The sequence below is a fragment of the Peromyscus eremicus genome, chromosome 4 (genome assembly GCF_949786415.1).
Source record: "Peromyscus eremicus chromosome 4, PerEre_H2_v1, whole genome shotgun sequence".
Lineage (NCBI taxonomy): Eukaryota > Metazoa > Chordata > Mammalia > Rodentia > Cricetidae > Peromyscus > Peromyscus eremicus.
In genome coordinates this window covers 51,743,924-51,756,980 of record NC_081419.1, presented here as the reverse complement: position 1 = coordinate 51,756,980, position 13,057 = coordinate 51,743,924, and the positions used below count along the sequence as shown (strand labels likewise).

Here is a 13,057-nt window from a genome sequence, read left to right as displayed (position 1 = left end):
TAAACAAATACATAGTTTTAAAAAATAAAGTCTTTAAAGAGACAGTAAAATTAATATAAAAAATAAGCCAAGTAAAGATGAATATTACATAGAGAATCTGTATTGTGTTGTCTTTGGGATTTTTAACTGCAGAAAAACATTTGATCATAAAAGATGTTGAGCTAAACCAATATGTTTTAAAGATATCTTGACTTCAAAATTTGGATATAAGGATATGCTGCTTTGGAAAAGAGTCTCTGCTTTTGTTTCCACAGAAAGCCAGAGGCTATGGATTTGTTCCAGATTAAAATACATCAGGTTTGACCAGCTAAGACCCCCTGAAAGGTCTCCAATGACACCATGGCCCAGATGATCCAACATCCAGAATGGTTTGAAGGCAACTGGCTCAGACGATACAGCCTCATGGACTATTCCATAATCCTAAAATTTTCTTTGTATCCCCATAAGATACAGCGCCCCCCTCCAGCAGGAAATAGTAAGAGAAGCTACACCCAAATTCCCAAATTATATGTAATTTTACTTTGTTAAGGTTAAAACCTTCCTTTTTGAAAAAAGAAAAGAAAAGAAAAGAAAAGAAAAGAAAAGAAAAGAAAAGGGGAAGTGCTGTGGGATATTCTGTATGGCAAATGTGTTGCTCTGATTGGTTAGTAAATAAAACACTGATTGGCCAGTAGTCAGGCAGGAGGAAGTATAGACGGGACAAGGAGAAGAATAATTCTGGGAAGTGGAAGGCTGAGTCAGAGACACTGCCAGCCACCACCATGACTAGCAGCATGTGAAGATGGCGGTAAGCCACGAGCCACATGGCAAGGTATAGATTTATAGAAATGGATTAATTTAAGATATAAGAACAGTTAGCAAGAAGCCTGCCACAGCCATACAGTTTGTAAGCAACATAAGTCTCTGTGTTTACTTGGTCGGGTCTGAGCAGCTGTGGGACTGGCAGGTGAGAGAGATTTGTCCTGACTGTGGGCCAGGCAGGAAAACTCTAGCTACACATAACCCTAACACCTATCCTACCTTGGACTTTCAGTTCTGTTAGAGTTTTCTATTACTTCAAAATTAAATATTCCACTGTCCCTGCAAAATAATACGGAGTGAGCAGATAGGGAGCTGGTGAAGACTACCTAAGTAGGTCTGAAGCGATAAAGGCCAACAGTGAGAAGAGAAAGGTCAGACGGTCTGGATCATCAGAAAAGGTGACTTCATGTGGCAGGCTGCCCTGCATCACTCCGGCCAGCATTTCCACACTGAAAATGAAACCAAGGAACAGGGAAGTTGAGTCCACTCACAAGCAAATCTGTGTAAGAGTCAACCCAAAATGTCAAAAACAAAACAAACAGTTCTTTGGGGCTTATGCAATCCTAGCCCAACAGATGACCTCACACTTGCAAGGAAAGACGTGGACTAGCTCACCACAAAGTCTATAACCAAGTCCAGAAAACACCCCATAAAACTGGAAGAGTACGGAAAAGGGAAAGAATAAATGTCTGTGAGGATAGGATGAGTGGGGAGAACTTGTGGCTTGTAGCTTGGCATGGAGGCGGGAATAGATAAGAATAGAAAGGGAGAGGGAGGGTACCTGGATGATGGACCATCAAGTTCTTCTCAGAGGCCAAGGTAGGACCGATTGAGCCAGTCCATTGACGTGAAACTTCTGAGAATCCCAGGGGGCAACCTTGCAGGGGTTATAGATGAGAGCTGCTGGAGGAAAGGCCAGCCAGAGTTCATGCAGACTGGCTGAGGTTCTTCAAACTGCATTGATCGGGAAGATGAGGACTATTGGGAAGAGGAGTGAAAATGGAAAAGGAGAGGTGTTGGAAGAAGGAAGGGGCAACTGTGGAAAGGAAGAAGTCTGGGACCGTGAGAAGAAAACCAAGTGTGATTTCCAAAAGAAGTGAGGAAGATTCACATGCAAAGGAAGGCCATTTCTCAGGGATGCAGGAGTTGGTGGGGGCACCATGATGGAGAGAACCTAATTTTCTGCATGTTTGTCTGTTAGCATTCAGGCATCTGTACTGGCCTGTCCTTAGGGTCCTGACAGAATACGTCCTCAGCTGTAGCCACTAAGAGCACCCCCTGTGCGCTTTCCCTACATTTCCTTATAAAAGGCGGGCCTTGCCCACCTCCCGTGTCTCTTGCTCTTCCACAGCACTTGTTCCCAGGGACTGGTCTCTGCCCCCTTCTCTGTGCCTTCTCTTCTTCCTCTTCTTCTCTCCTCAGCTCCTGTCGCTCCTGTCTCCCCAGTAAACCATCCACGTGAGTTCTGTTGTGTGGTGTAACTTTCTGGGGCCCCTTGGCTCCAACAAGCCAAGATCACCTTCCCCGGTTTTTAAATAAATTGTAACACTGTCTCCATTATATATCCTATTAAACAAAGTGTTACTTTTAAATTATCTCAACCAGGTGATAGGATATTATTGTTATCTTCAAGTTAAGAAACAGGAGGTAACGCGGAGTTTCGTAAGTTTAGAGTATTTCAAATGTCATAATGAAAAACTGTGGACAGAAAAGGATTAAAACAAGAAAATTTCAAACGTGAAAAAGTTAGGAAGAACAAATGTGGCTGGCAGTAAGCTTGACATAACTTCCTGCTTTGAACTTCTGAACGCAAAGCAATGAGAGGTGAGACATTAAAAAAGGGCAGCTGGAGACCCTGGTTCCTTTCAACAAATAAGGAAGGAGCTTGGAGGTTCCACCGTAATCGAGGGTGGGGCAGTGTGTGTGTGTGAGTGTGTGTGTGTGTGTGTGTGTGTGTGTGTGTATAGACCGAAAAATCAACAACTTCCCTAGATCCATCAGAGAAGCAGAGTCACAGGGTAGTGCTGCCCCTTTAACAGAAGAGACAGGCAGAGACAGCAAACACCTTACAAAGACAGAAACCGTTGATGTGTGTGATTCGTCTCCAGAGCTTGTGAACTTACACGGCAACGTGTCTCAGAAGAATGTACTCAAAGCAGATGTGTGATGAAATCAGTACCTGGAGATGGAGAGTGTTTGGGATGACCCAGATGAACCCAACCTAATCAGTGAAAGTGGAGAAAAAGTCCAGACTGCGGTCACAGGAAAATGATTCCATGGAAGCAAAGCCACGGAGGCGCAACATGGCTCATTTTGAAAATCGAGGAAGAGGGTCACAGGCCAAGGAATGTGGGTGGCTCGAACCTGGGCTGCACTGCTTCCCAAAACCTTGGGAAGAAACCAGCCCTGCTCACACTTGGTCTTTAACCCAGATGGGGGGGGCCCCCGCTAACTTCCAGAGTTGCAAAACAGTAAGTTCATATGGTAATCCATCATGTCAATCACAGAAATTAAACGAACACAATACACAGTATGCCTTAAGATGTTTCTCAGTCCCCTCCTCCCCCAATGCCTACCAAAGAGCCCAGCAGTCCTGAAGAATATATACGGGCTACCTGAAGCCAGGATCTCTGGAGGATATACATCATCTAGGAATCCTCAGTGGATACTCCACTAGAATTGACAAGTTTTCCGGTAGGCAGATGGCCTGGTCACCTGGGTCATGGGCACATGCTGGCTCCTAGCATAAGATGCGTAAAACTACTGAAGAAGTCCTCAGACTGAGTTTGCCACTCAGGATGCATTGCCTAAGGAATGCAGTGTGTATGCTCAGGACGGAACTGCAAACTGTGAATGCAATGTCTCATGAGGCTTGCAGGGAAACCTAGCTTGGGCTGGCTGGGTCCAGGTTTCCCTGAAAAGAGGAAACACTGAGCAGTCTGCCTGTGGCTGTGAAGAAAGCGGAAGAAAACTCCTGACCCACAATTAATTCTTCCTCCCTCCCTCCCTCTCTCCCTCTCTCTCTTCTTTCCTCCCTTCCTTCCTTCCAAAGACAAGATCTTATAGTTGCTCCGTAGCCAATGATGACCCTTGAACCTCTAAAGTTCCCGCCTTTACTTCCAAAGGATGAGGCAGTAGGTGTATACCACCACACCCGATTTATGCAGTACTGGGGATGGACCCCAGAGCTTCACGCACGTGAGGCCAACATTCTAGCACATGAGCTACACCCGCAGCCGCTCAACTCTCGATGCTGCTCCAGGCACTTCTGTGGTGGCCAGCACTCTGTGACAGGTGGGAGCTGGCGGGCCTGAGATCTCTCAGATCATAAACCGTGCCTCCATGTAGAATACTGCCGTAGAGGGTTTCAGAGGACTCAGGGGTCTGGAATCCACGATCTTAGGGCAGTGGATTCCTGGGCTATTCCCTTGTGGCTAGATTGGCAGGAATATGTATTTTTTTTTTCTTTTTCTTTTTTCTGCAGAAGCTGACTTGGAGAAACAGGTTACTGAGGCAGAGAAGAGTCACCTGCCATTTGCCAGCAGCCAAGGCAGCCCTTTCTACCTCTCATTCAGGCCTCTTCCCACCCCCTTCCTCTGGGAGGGGTGGAATGGAGCTTCTTATAGTGGGCAGAAGGGAAGGGTGCTGGGAAGAAGTCATCACTTGTGCCCACCCAGCTACCAGTTACTTGGAAAGAGGAAAACAGGCCCAACACCAGGCTTGGTATCGAGCACAGGCGGTCTCGCTTCCAGGGAGATGGCTCTTTTGCTAAGATGACTGTGGGTCAGGTTGGAGCAACTGGAGAGAGCACTGTAAGCCTGGCAATGCTGGTCTGGGATGGTCTCCAGAAGGCGGCAGCTGGAAACTTACGGCTGGCAGCTGATTTTTGCCTGCTTGAGAGGGGGCTGAGGAGCCGACACAGAGGCCTTCTGATTCTGATGGGTTAGAGCACAGCGCACAATCGAGCCAAGTCAAGAGCAGGTGGACACAACGGGGGATCTGAAGCGACCCTTGGGGGCAGGTAAAAGATGGCAGGGTTAAATGATCACAAAGCTTTTTAAGACCCGGAGCCCCAAATCCAACGACTAGGTCCAAATCTGAGCCAAGAACTGGGAAGAGCAGGTGGATATGAGAAGCTGTGGGAACACCTTCCAGGAATTTCATCCAAAGATTTCTTTCTGTGAGACAGTTGGTTTTTCCATCAGACCTAAAATGGAGCTTGGAGTGACTTGCACAAGGGCATCTTCAAGGCCCTGACAGACATTGTAAGCATTGTACTAGACATTTGACAAACATTTAAGTCACCTACCCATAGTGGGAAGGATTGCTAGCCTTTGGGTCACACATGCTATCGGCCTTGTCTTTCCAGTATGGGAGAAAATATGTTGACTTTAAGATAACGTATATTTCCAGTAGCTGATACCACTCTATCACCTTCCTTGAATACCTTTTGTTGGTTTTTAAATCTCTTTGTACTTGATTTTCTGTTGTGGGCCTTTGATGTTGATTGTATCAGGAGTCCCTGAAGTAGCCCCGGGGTCTAGAATGGGCTAGAGTGACAGATGGGAATTTGAACAATGGCACCAAGTATAACAATTTTAAAAGGCACAACTTTTAAGGGACAGATGGGAATTTGAACAACGGCATCAAGTATAACAATTTTAAAAGGCACAACTTTTAAGGGGGAAAATGTAAGTGAAGGCTGTCATACATACCATACAGAAAGGATTTCTTACATAAAACAACAAAAACACAAGCCACAAAGGAAATCCATATTTTAGAAGAAAAAAAAATCTCTGGGGAAAAATAAGCGGAATTATAACTATTTCTTAGAAGCCAACGTTTTAAGAAATGGTGAAATATTGCACTAGAGTCTTGCTGCATAACCCACAGTACACCCCATGGGTCAGAAAATTACTCCACCCAGTCGAGCCTATAACATGGACTTTCTGAGTGGGATTTAGAAATGGCACCACATTGAAGACATGCTCTAGACCTACAAAAAGTATGGACAGTAGTGGTTTTGTTTTGCTTTTCCACACAAAGGAGAAACCAAAAAAGAACTAGCAACAGCCACTGATAAAGAGTTCTGAAGGAAGATACTAGAGTCAGTGTGCCCTCTTCTTATCATGACAATATGTCTCTCCCCCAGAGAGTCTGATGTCCTAGAAAAACCTTCTGCCTTCTTCTTATACAAATAGTCCTGCTTGCTCATGAGCATGTTTGTAATTTCTAGAATCTGCATTAGAACAATCTGTAGAGGCTGAAGTATACTGTATAAAACTATATACATGTACATAATATGCATGTATATACACATATCACATCCTAGACATGATGTCAATGACATTGATTTAGAAAGTCTGCCTGGGCCCCAGGAATGTATATTTTTGGGGGAATTATGTTCTATAAGTGATCTTGGTCTGAAGGCTTGGATGAGAACCAGCAGGACAGATTTTAGATTTCTGGCTGTGACTACAGAGTCCTCAATCCTATGATTGCTCACCACCACCACTATGTTCTTCTTTATCTTCATTCATTTGACTTTTCTAGGTGTTGATTAAACCAACACACTGGAAATGTTCTGAACAAGTCATGTGGGGAATGGGTAACCTGGTTGCACCAAATTACCACCAGCATGTAACAATAAAGAAATAAGAAAACTGAGATGCAGGGTACAAAGGAAGCCCTGAGTGAGTGAAGTCCTGAGTATATTGTAGACATGGGCATAGCCATAACAATGACCAAAGCCTTGGGCCCATGGGAAATTGGCAAAGCCTTTCCCCATATGGGTCAAGCTCAAAATTGGTAAAGCCTTCTTCTTCTAGACCAAGTATGAGTGTTTATGAACAATTGATCAATGTATGCAAAGACTAGCAACTGCAGCTTCTTCCTGCCAGATGTTTATAGTCTGAGACTGCGTGTCTACAGACGTCTCCTATGGAGACTGGCCATACCAGCTATAAGTAATAAACACCATGAAGTTCCAGGTTGCCTGCCACAGTAGGTTTTCTCCATCAGAGTGCACACACCCAACCTGGCCCCGGCTTTGCTGTATGTGTACCTGTGTGTCTATAATTTCTTCATTCCCTCAATGTCCCTAGTCAGGGTTCCAGACCCAAGCCTTGGGGGTCACAGCACTGAGACATATGAAAAGACGCTGAGAAAGAAAACAGTGATGAAAAACTGCCAGCTCACCAGGGCTGAGATGTATGGAGGAAACAAGAGAAGTGCTGTTTGTTTGCTAAAGCTGCCCCCACAAGCGTGATCTAAGCCCCGCCCCAGCTATCTGTTTACAGCAGCTTCCTGTGAGTAGATCAGCTCCAGTGAGACTGTCCCAAAGCCCTTCTTTCCCTTTCCAAAAGCTGAGGAGACAGGCTTCTCTTGAGTTGTTCTGTAATTGTTTTCAATGATGTGCCCTATCACTTGAAGTGTCTAGCTAGTTCCATGAAAATGTTCTCTTCTCCTGTCTCCTCATAGGCACCCCACCCTGTAGTGGAAGTCATGCTCTGCTTTGCACTTCCTACAGGAGCAGAGGAATGTTAGACAGACTAGGAAAGTGGCAGTTCTCTCTGAACTCAGAAACCTCACACAGAACAGTAAAGGGAAAGAGGACATCTCCATTTTATTTTATGTTATGTTATTTTATTTTTGCAATCTCTGCTTGTGGTTTGAAGACAAATAGTCCCCCAATTCTCACCATAACACGAGTGACAAACTTCCAAAATATGCACAGATGGAATGCCCCTTTCCAGTTACCAGTCTACCTCAAGCCTCTAGCACTTTCCTCAGACTGTATGTAGAGTTGGATAAGATTATATGCAACTAGAGGTTGAGGTGAGTTCCAGGACAGGAGGCATGGCTGTGATCTCAGATGAGGGTCAGTGACCCTTCCCCTCCCTCCTTCCACCAGAGAATGTTGAGCTCAACATTGTGAGGGTTTGGGTAATCACATCTTCTCTGATTTTGAGACAGCCATGTCATACCCAGAGAACAGATTTGTTCATCATATATTTTCTGTGTCACAGCCCATGATGAGTTCTCATTCATTGTTTCAGCTATTGTGAGTTCCAAAAAACATCTGGTTACTCTTCTGCCAAACCGAGAGTAAAGTCTGGATAACTCCCACTCTGCTACTTTCGTTTACAGTGAAGGAGGTAGCCACGAAAGAGCAGGTGTTTCCGTTTCTAAGTGACTCTAAATACAGAGCATTCACAGTCTTGTCTAGGTTGTATCTAGCCCACGAGTCAGAATGCAGCAAGTATTTATCAAGTGCCTATTGTATGGCAAGTGTTGTCATGGTGAGAACGATGTGGATACATCTACCTGAAAGAGAAGGACCTGCCCCTTCTAGCAGAGGAGACGGACCCCCTAACATATATTCTTGACATTCTGGTTTTATTTATTTATTTATTGTTTGTTTGTTTGTTTGGTTGGTTTTTGTTTTTTTCAAGACAATGTTTCTCTATGTGTGGCCTTGGCTGTCCTGGACCTCACTCTGTAGACCAGGCTGGCCTCAAACTCACAGAGATATGTCTACCTCTGCCTCCGAGTTCCGGGGTTAAAGGTGTGTGCCACCACTGCCCAGTGACATTGACATCTTAATTAGGAGATACTGGGGCTTAAGTAAGGTGAGCTGAGGTTTGAAATTTCCCTCTCTCCCTCCTTCCTTTCCCATGCTATTTACTGAGCAGTTCTACCTAGAAGCTGCCAAATAAAAATTAAAAAACAATCTCACTCCAAAGTAAAGGTTGAATCTGAGGTTTCCTCCGCTGCTGGTTACTGGTTAGTTTTAGTATTTGACCTTGGACACCATCCAAATTTAAATATGCTTTTCAGATTCTTTTTTTTTTTTTTTTTTTTTTTTTTTTTTTTAGCTGAGGATCAAACCCAGGGCCTTCAGATTCTTTTAAAACTGCCCATTTAACTAGTCAGTAAGCCCCCTTGCAGGCTAGAAGAGGAGACAAGTGCATTTCTTTTTCATATTCTTTCAAAATAAAGTGGTCAAAAGAAAACCACAAGTATGGAGAAGCTAAATCTTGAAACAGATTGTCTGTGCCCCCGAAGGTTCTATTTTATGGTTTCTGCATCCTGTCTTATCTGATTCACTGATTTTACTTGTCATTTCACAATGCAGCTCTGTTTTCACAGTTTTTCTGCTCGACTTCTTCAATTCTGGTCCAGACAATGGCCCCGACTTATTTATCCATATTTGACCCTTACCTATGCTCAATAACAAAATCAACAGCCAGGTGAGATGGTCAGGCTTGCCTCCTCTCACTGCTTTTGTGTTTTTGTGTATTTCAGTACCAGCTTGAAAGGAAGAGGGGAAAATAACCTCTTAGGTGCTTGTCAAGGCACACACCCCTGTAAGCATAGGCAAAGGTAATTTTTCAGGGCCTTAAAATGCCCTGAAATTAAGTTAAGTTACAGAATTTACACCAAAGAAGTAAACCATTTAGATGAATATTAAAATTCGGCTACAAAATTAAGCCAAGTGGAAACCAGGGAAAAATAAGAAACCGGTTACTGAAATGAAACAACCACACGGCAGTTCTTTATAGCAAAGAACTCGCATTGAAGAACACTTCAACCTTCTGGTTAGCTGGTAGGCAAGGTAGGCAATTATAATTTATCCAGCCCTTCCAAAGCCTTTTATAGGAGGCCTATCAGATGCCACAGAAGGCACTAGTCTGAGCTCTAAGGATAAAGAGATTAACAAACACAGGCCTTTGCCTTTTCTAAGTTTATGTACTGCACTGTGCCAATGCTCTTACATTGTTCTAGTTTATGGTGGGTTTTTCACGCTTACCTGTTTTTAATAAATAGTAGTTGAATACAAGGGTTATGATTGAGTCTTATTCACCATTTCCTTCTAACCAAAATATGTACCTTACAACTTATTGTAGATTTTTGTTCTTTTTTTGTTTTATTTTCAAAGTCTAATTTTTATTCAGATTGAATGTACAAACAGAAAAGTGAGAGCTAGCTATAAGCAGACACTGATGTATCAAATTCAAAACGACGGACTGTTAACATATCCTTTTACATTCATATGTACGTGTGCTGATGCCTTCTGGAGTATTGTCAGCTCACAGGACAGTGAAGGGTTTTTCATTCTTTCATCCAGGAGTGGCGTATGGGGGTTTTAAAACCAAATATCTAAACTTCCAGGGCCTCAGCTAGAAAGAATAACTTCAAGAAGACCATTACAGATAATGCCTCAAGATTTTAGTTTTAGGTCTAGAACCAATTCACTCCTTGTACCTTCTTCTTCCTTTGAGATAGCTCTTCCTTTCACTTCCAGGTAACGGAAGTTTAGAGTTGGGAAATACATGAGAGACTCTCTATTCTGATTCCTTCTCTTTATTTCAGTGGATGAGGAAATACTTAACGTTCACTGTTTGCTCTTCTTTACCTCTACCAGCAATCAAGTGCTACAGTTCTTCTGAAATATCTCTCCAGCTTACTCCATTTGTACTGCCATCAGCCCGGAGTGGGTTATCTCCTTCTGTCTTGACTGGTCCCAAAGTCACCATACGGTTGCTCTTACCTTTTGTCTTCTAACTTCTCCTGGGAAATCCATAGAGCAGATCACATAGCATGAATACGCTGACATGTTCCCGTGTGGGGACAAGGTACCAATCTTCCTGTGTGGTCAAAGAATAAGGTTCAAAACCCAGATAACGTGAGGAATTCCTACAGGTTGGCCCTAACTTACCTTTCTAGACTTACCTTTCAGTAGTCCTCTAATAGTCAAAGTTCATTAAATATTTAGTTTAACTATCTTCATATTTTCTAAGCAGAAATTTAGTCTTGAGATAACTAAGGTATTAATTTTTTTTAAGTAGGTAGGTTCATGGTTAAAAGTGAAAACGACAAAGAATGAACCAAGAAGAAGTGAGTAGGCTGCATTTAAAAAAAAAGTTTCAATTCTGTTCACCTTAAGTTTCATATCCTTAAACCTACTCTTGGCTCATTATGATTTTTCTTAGTAAACTGTATAGTATTGTACTCGTGCACTAAAGTAGCATGGACTATAGGGCACTGTAGTTGCCAGACAGAACAGTTAAATTGGCAAAGCAAGATTCTTTTTTTTAAAGAAATGCTTATAAAGACACTGAGATCAGGCTTTAAATTTGAAATAATTTGGCTCCAGAAAGTTGATTTAATTACAGAGCCTCTTTAATTTCACACTTTGACTTCAAGAAGCCTCAGTAGATTTCTACGAATACTAGTAGATTCCTAAGAGAATATATATGCCCAGAGTTTCCTCCACAATAGAAATAGAAGCAGTCATCGCTGACAATTTGTTCTAAATCAAGCACACAACTTGAAGCTTACATTTTAATCTCTTTTGATTTAGGAGGGTCAATCAAGGTCAATGCTACTTTGGGAAAGGTAGAAGGCAGGGCTTGGACTCACATACTTAAGTCCTTGCTTTTGTACTCTATACTATCAAATGACGAGGCTAACCAAGAGAGGAATTGACAGGATTACTAGAGGCTGAGGTTAACCGAAAGGATGATGGGCATCCCTGATTCTGAGCAGGGGTGGAGGAAAACAACACTGGCGATCCCCAGCCAGGAAGCCATCTTGTGGGAGGAGGAAAGCTGGAAGTACTCAGCCTGGACGAGGCCTGAGGGCGGGAAAGGGGCTGTGTGGGAGGACTGGAGGGGGATCTGGGGTGGGGGAGCAGGGCGGAGCCGTGTCTCTTGGGCTTGGGGGCGGGGCCTGACGGCGGGGTGGAGACCGCCAGCTGGGATCTCCAGGCTAGGGGCGGGGCCTTAGGGTGGGGCCCTAGGGTTGGACGGGGTGTGTCACTGGAGCTTGGGGGTGGGGCCTGACGGCGGGGTGGAGCTCGGCCTCGTGGAGCTCCAGGCCGGAGGCGGGGCCTGGGGCGGGGCGGAGCTGGGTCGCGCGCTTTGGGGGCGGGGCCTCGCGGCAGGGTGGAGACCCGCATCTCCGACCTTCAGGCCAGGGGCGGGGCCTGAGGGCGGGGCGGAGGCGGGGAGGAGGTACCCGGCCGCAGACGCCCAAAGGTGGCTGACAGGGCCGCAGCGGCTCACCCCTCCCTTTCTCGGAACGTGGTTAGGCAGCTGCCGCTGGCACACGCCGCTGGGAAGAGAGGGCTGGGGGCGGGAGATGACGGTGGAGTGCTCGCTGCTTGGCCGTCTGCGAGCACCGGCTTCCTTCTCCTCGCAGCCCGGGCTGCAGACCTAGCAGGTGAGATGAGCGCCGGGAGCGTGGACCTGCTGGGTTTTACTCCTGTCCCTGCCCCTGGGGTCCGGATCGTGGGCAGCGCCAGGCTCTGGTGTGTGTCCCCGGCCTCGGCCCGTTGCTGCGCCTGTCTGCCTCTGCCCCGCAGCGCCTACGCCTGAAACCTGCGGGAACACTTGGGATGGTCTGCGCAGAAGGGGCGATTTGTCCCCTTGGTGCCAGAGCTGCATCCCCAGGGTGCAGAGCGCCCCGTTGCACGTGCGCCTGCCTACCCTGTCATCTGGGACTTTTCACTTTATCCCAAGGTGGCCTCAGTATCTGCCCTTTCTGAGCGCCTCTGCCCAGGTACCTGGTGCTTTGTGCCAAATTTTCTCCCTTCTTTACGGAGCACCTAACGTGACTCCCATGCCCTGACTTTACACTTCCACAGATGCCAGTTGCCCTCGGGGCCATCTATTCGGTTAGGGACTCTGCACTCTTTATCTTGGCGGGCCAAAGTCTGTCCCTTGCAGACAGACAAGGGAAAAAGTCAGTGAATCGGGTGCCTGTTGATGTTTAAGAGTTCTTTTATAGTGCCGCACGACATTAGGTTTTTCTCATGGAGAAAGGATATTGGGTGTTTGAGAAAAGAACAGCCTAAGAGTTTAAAGCTTTCTCTTTCAAGTTAACACTGCACCACATTTTAACTTAATAGCAATTAACCTACAATTTCAGTGCTTTGGTAATGTTATCTAAGTTAAATATAAAGTGACTAGACCATTTGATCACTTCATTTTCTGGTGTCTGCCCCAGTGAAGTGACTTTTACAGTGGCGGATCAACTTGTTTGTTCTGTAACAAGCCTTGTTTTTGTAGATTAAAGGACTGGATGTCATTTTTTTAAAAACTTCCTTTCTTGTGGTGCTTGCTCATCTTAAAATGTGCTTTGGAAGCGGTTTTTTTTTTTTTTCACGTTTAAAATGGTATGAGATAAAACTTCAGGTTTATTTTTATTTTTTCCCTTCCTTATTTTGAAACAACCACTAATGTAAGTCCTG

At 44.8% G+C, this 13,057-nt stretch overlaps 1 protein-coding gene across 2 annotated transcripts in view; it reads left to right on the top strand.

The window, feature by feature from the left end:
* The first annotated feature begins 11,831 nt into the window (after positions 1–11,831).
* The window catches only part of Gpr155 (G protein-coupled receptor 155), a 43,151-nt gene continuing 41,925 nt past the window's right edge, over positions 11,832–13,057 (top strand). For both annotated transcript variants that reach the window (XM_059260705.1, XM_059260704.1), the window contains exon 1: positions 11,832–12,027. The gene's annotated coding sequence lies outside the window, so the exon portion shown is untranslated. The remainder of the gene's footprint in view (positions 12,028–13,057) is intronic.